This window comes from Bos taurus, unplaced genomic scaffold, assembly GCF_002263795.3.
Source record: "Bos taurus isolate L1 Dominette 01449 registration number 42190680 breed Hereford unplaced genomic scaffold, ARS-UCD2.0 ScbfJmS_848_142, whole genome shotgun sequence".
Taxonomy (NCBI): Eukaryota; Metazoa; Chordata; class Mammalia; order Artiodactyla; family Bovidae; genus Bos; species Bos taurus.
In genome coordinates, this window is record NW_020192290.1 from 234,279 (window position 1) to 240,228 (window position 5,950).

The 5,950-nt window shown below is 48.9% G+C and overlaps 1 long non-coding RNA gene across 1 annotated transcript; it reads left to right on the top strand.

The window, feature by feature from the left end:
* Positions 1 to 945: 945 nt before the first annotated feature.
* Positions 946 to 4,430, top strand: LOC112445801 (uncharacterized). Its single transcript, XR_009493773.1, has 2 exons — positions 946 to 1,314; positions 4,245 to 4,430. It is a non-coding gene; the product is annotated as an uncharacterized lncRNA (long non-coding RNA).
* Positions 4,431 to 5,950: the final 1,520 nt, after the last annotated feature.

Consider the following 5,950-nt stretch of genomic DNA (forward strand, 5'->3'; position numbering starts at 1 on the left):
TATGCTAGGGCCTGTCCCTTTCCATGTAAAGTTTAGAATACGCTTACCTATAAGAAACTTTTTTGGAATTTTGCTAGAAATAACATTAAACTACATGTGAATTTGAGGAGGAATGATCTCTTTACTGTGTTGATTTTTCCAAACAATGAACACAGTATGTTTTTCAAGTTTTCTTCGATTTCTTTCATCGTTTAAAAAATGTTACCTACTTACCTATTTTGGCTACACTGGGTCTTTTCTACTTTGTGGAATATGTGTCTAGTGACAGCTTAATTTTCAGAGCCTTTATGTTATTTTGGTCTTCTCGATTTATGTGGTACTGCTGGGATTCCCATGTGCTCCTGCTCATGCTGCCAGAGAGTGAGGAATGAGGAAGATCTTTACTTAGGCTAGAGTGTCTCTCAGTGGGAATCTCTGACCCATAGGGATGAAGAGGCTTCCTGGGGCCGGCTGCTAGTGGCTGGTTAGCTAGGTCCATCTTGCTAGTTCTGCATGACCAATCTTACGTCTCCGATTGGAGTTCTGATGTTGTCAGATGGTTTCCCGTTTCCGATTGCGGATGGACTGAGCCTATTCAGGTAGCCTTCTGTTGCTCGGTTGAGATTTGGAAAACACGAGATCTGGGTTGCCTACATTTTTGGATGTGGGGATGTAAGATACCTACTGTGTTACTCTTCCAGTCCTGGAGTCCCAAACCATTTTGCCTTCCTCTTACCACTTTATAGAATTCTCTGTTCATTGTATCTTGCATTCTTAAATGGATTTGTAGTCGTGCCCAGAAAGGAAGACCAGGGAAAAATGGGTCTGTGCCATTTTGTCCAGATTGGACCAAAAATCCCTTGTTTCCTGTATTTTTAAAAAGCTGTCAGCATTGATTTTTCTTCCATGCCGACAGTTTTCTTGTTCCGGGAAACAGATGGCTGATTCTTCTGTTTATTCCAACAGGGTTAAAGCTCACAAATGACACTGGAAATGACCCACCTGTATCTCTTCCTACATTAGAGATACAACCATCAGGATGCGAAGTATTAGGAAAGGCCACAATGAAAGATGCTGAGATAACAGTGGGCAATGAAAATCACGGTGATACATGCAGGGTACGGAAACGACCTCGCAGTCCCGAAGCCCCAGCTCTCGCCAGCCACTTCGTGCCTGGTGACAAACTGCACTGAAACTCTCAAAACGGGCCCTTTCCATGAAACTCAAGGAAATTATCTGAGTGCAGCCAACCTGTTGTTTCACTTTAGCCTAAGGAGGGAGCAGAAGGAAGAAATTTTTCATTAGAAACATGAATGATTGACCCTGACCGAAAAGGTAGGAGACCAGAGGTTGGACTTGCGGGCTGGAGGGAGGCTGTTGCCATGGCATCTACATATCCAGCCCCTGGGGGGCTTGGGGGAGGAAGGGACCCGTGGAAGCCAGCCTGGAAAGCTGCCAAGCCAAGAGCAGGCAAGGCAGGGTGCACACAGGCCCTCTGGACAACCTTGTCATATTTCCAACTTGGGGATGAGAGGCAGCTTCCTGGGCATCTCGGAGGGTCAGCCCATCACCTCGGCCCATGGCCCCGGTAGTGTCACCTGAACACGGGGGAATGGAGGGAAATGGCCCTGGAGAGGCCCTGAGAAAGCCCTAGAAGAGAGCGGATGCTGGCCCCCTTGTCCTCCACCCCTCGAGAGGCAGCCTGGACGGATGGTTGTGTTCTTGGCCCAAGCCCAGGTCTGTCACTTTCTCAGCCCTTCACAAGACTTCCTCCTGGCGGGTCTGTGGGACTGCTCTCTGCCTGCTCCCGCTGTCTCTCTTGCTCCTCGCCACCCTCCAAAGCTTTGCATCAGGGGACAGGGAAGAGAGGGAAATACGTGTTCCTCCCAGCCCTGCCCCATCTCAGCCACGCTCCCTCCACCTCCTACCAGTGCCCTCCTGGTGCCACAGAATGCGCTGCTCCAGTCCTGGACAGCCTCCAGCAGCCCCTGTGTCCCAAAGGATTTGGGAAAGTGGGGGTCTCCTTGAGTGGCGGGCAGCTGTCAGGCCGGGGTGGGAGAGCAGATGGAAAAGAGGCTTGTAGGGTAGGCAACAACTGGGGAGACGGGGACATCTCTGGGTGAAGAGGCAACTCTCAAGTCCCCATGTTTTTCTTGCAGGAACTGGTTTTATAGAAGGTGAACCGCCCCTTCCGTGGTCTTGTCCAGAGAGTCAAATCCCTGCCTGGGGCACCCCTGACCCTAGAGTTGCCTGGGGAGCACCCGAGAAAATTGCCTGACCCCTCGAAGAGAGGCAGGGCCTTCCAGGTGGAGAGCCCGAGGGAAGGGGTGGCCTGGTGATCCAGTACTGGCATGGGGAAGGAAGGATGGAGCTAGAGACACTCTGGTGGAGCAGGTTCTCCCCACCTGCTGGGCTCTGGGAAGGGAGACATTTGCCCTTGTGACATAGATCAGAAGTGGGGGAGCTGAACCTGCCTCTGGGTCTGCACTGCCTACCTGCCCCCCAGTCTCTGGGAGACCTGGCACAGTGGGATGGGGGAGGGGAGCACAGGCTCCCAAGAGATCTAGAGAGAGAGAGAGGCCCGTGGCAGGGAAGGTGAGAGCAAGTCACAGGCAAGAACTGGGGGACAGTCTGAGCTGATACGGTCACAGGAGAGATGAGTCCCAGAACCCCCTTGGGGAGCAAGGTCCTTACACACAAACCTCCCCACCCCAACCCAAGCCCCATGCAAGGCTTAACCAGGGGTTCCTTGGTGTTGAGTGCCACAGGCCTCTCAGTTTGGGTGGGGGTGTCGGCTGGCTCCTGGGGCCGAGTGTAATAGGAGGGAAGGGATACAAGTGGGTGGGGTGGAGCTGAGACCCACACATGACCCCATGTCTCTGTCTCCAGGCTGCCCCTCCTGCTAGGATCACACAGGAGCATCTGCTCTGGATGGGCCTGCAGCGGTCCTGGCTGTGCTGCTGACTGGTGCACCAGGAGCGGCACTGAGGGGAGCTGGGAGAGGCCCTGGCCCTCACCCACATCCCATATCCACATCTGCCCCCTCACTGATTGCTTGCGGTCCTGGTCCTCAGTTCCTGGGACTAAGAACCACAGCAGCCTGGTTGCCCCTGGGACAGAGGGGCTGAGCCTCACACCATGTGCCCTTCTCAGCCACCCAGGGCCCGGCTGAAGAGCTCTGCCTGCCTCACCCTGAGGCCTGAGGCTGCACCCAGGCTACCACATGCGCCCCGCAGATTCCCGCAGGCGGAAGGGCGCTGATGGCTTCCTCCCTTGTGCCAAGTTGCCTGGAAACCCCTGGTCCTGGTGGCCCCTCCTCCACCCCAACTGTGTCCCTCCAGGACCACTTCCGGGAGACTGCCAGCCTTTGGACTGCATCCCTGGAGTTCTGAGAGACTGTGACATGGGCTGCAGGGGAGGAGAGGAGCGGAGGACCAGGGGCCTCCTTGGGGCTGATGCATAAATATGTCCTTTTCACGTTTGGATCTCATCCTCCGGGTGACTGGATGCCCAGCTGCAGCCCCTTCCTGGGCCAGCCTGAGAGGACCTGGGGAGGGCACTAGGGAGGGTCTTTACTTAATATGTGCGTGCCTGTGTGTGGGTGTGTGAGTGTGCATGTTGAGTGCATGTGTGAGTGTGGGGATGTGTGTGTGAATTTGCATGTTCATGCATGAGGGCTTGAGTGTGTGAGCGTGGGGATGTGTGTGTGGGTGTATGTGGATGAGTGTATGGGTATGAGTGCAGATGAATGCACGAATGTGTGTGTGTGAAGGTACGGGTGTGAGAGTGTGAATATACATGTCAGTGTGCATGTGTGAATGCGTGTGTGTGAGTGTTTATGCACACATGAGTGGCTGTGCGATGCAGACGGTGCTGAGCTGTTTAGTGGGTGTGCTCTGGGGGACGGGCATCCTGTCCTCCCCAGGCTCCCAGCTCTGTTGGAGCTGCCTGGGCCCTGGGAGGCCGCTTCCTAAAGTGGAGAAAGTATGTTGGAGATTCAGGGGCCCCGGGCTTAGAGACCCATCATCACCTGCAGAGAATCCCCCCTCCCCATGGGGCTCTGGCTGGGGCTGTCCGCCCCCAAAGGTATTGGCTGTGGGAAGGGCGGGGACACGTCCTCAGCACGTGCTCCTGCCACTATTTTTCTTACCATTTTGATCTTGAGTAGTTTGCTGCTGCTGCTGCTCTCCCACCTCTTCCTCATCTCCTCACTAGGCCTCTGCTGCTCTCCTCTCTGTGTACTTTATTTGCAATCTCTTTTTCAGGCAGTGGAGGTTCTACACCATCACCGACTTGAATAAGACAGCTTTCCCTTTTCTGTGTGTGATGAACTCTCCACCAGTCAGCGCAGTCTGGTCAGAGAAATGTTCTTGTTTTCAGTGTTGTCAAATCTTGTGTCTATCTAAGTTAATAAAAAAAATTATTTGAGTTCAATAAAAAAAACCACGGAGGCCTCTTGTTTCTGGTGTGGTGCCCCCTTGGAGGAGAGGGTCTGTTGGTGAGCTCACCCGACTCTGGTGGCCAGACGCTGGGGGAGGGGAGCATCCTGAGGGCTATAATTGGGTGGGGTCATGGCAGGAAACCAGTGAATGTTATACTTCATATTAAGAGAACAAAGGGGTAATACATAATCATTCCAAAAGATTTAAAACATGGATTTGGTGAAATTCAATACCCATTCATGATTTTAACATCTTTTAAGAACATTGAAATTGTTAGGAACTCATTCTTCTGGCAAATAGTCTATAAAAAACCTCAGTGTGCATAATATTTAATGGTGAAAGAATGTTCCTAATATTGGGAACAATGCATGGTGTCTACTCTTGCCATTTCTATTCATCATTGCAGTGGAAGCTTGAGCAAATGGAATAAGCCCCCTACCCTGACAAATCCATCCGAATTGGAAAGGAAGAAATAAAGCTTTATTTATTCACAGATCATCCTGTATGGAGAAAATAACAAGTAAAGCACAGACACAAAAAAGCCACTAGACCCATAAACAAATTTAGCAAGGCCAACAGGACACAATATCAACATCAAAATATCGCTTATACTTGTACATACTAGCACCAAAAATTCCAAAAATGAAATTAAGAAAGCAACTGGATACACAATAGCCTTCAAAAGAATAAAACATTAGGGATAAATCCCATAAAAAATGAATAAGACCCGAAAACTAAAAATTACTTAAAACATTATAAGACATAGCTGAGAAAATTTAAACTTAGTAAAGATAGTTCATGGATTGGGAGACTCAATATGACAACCTTCCCCAAGTTTATCTGTAGATTGAGCCCAATATCTATCAAAATCTCAGCTGAATTTCCTGTAGAAGTTGACAAGCTGATCTTAAAATGTATGCGGAATATACATTTATATCACCTTAAATAGCCAAAACATTTTGAAAAAGGAAAACAGTTGAAGGATTTATCATACCTATTCCAGAAGTCATAAAGCCACAGCAATCAAAACAGTATGCACCTTGTACAAAGATAGTCATGTAGATCAGTGGAACAGATTGAGAAAGTATGAACAAATCCTTAAATTTATGATGAGATGGGTCTTCTATTATGGCAAAATACACAACAAATGTCGCCATTTTAACCATTTTAAAGTATCAAATTCAGTAGCATGAAGTACATCCCCAATATGTAACCATCACCATTATCTAATTCTAGAATATTTCCATCACCACAGATGAGAACACCATGTGCATTGTCAGTCTTCATTACCTCCCTACCCTACTCCTTGGCAAATACAAATATGCTTTCTGTCTCTATGTATATACTTTTTATGGGTATTTCATACAAATGGAATCATATGATATGTAACCTTTTATACCTGGCTTCTTAGTGTAATATTTTGTAGTTCATTCACATTATCTGTAGTTCATTCACATTATTGTATGTTTCTTTTAATGGGAGAATAATATTCCATTTTATGGATATATGACATTTTATTTATCCAGTCA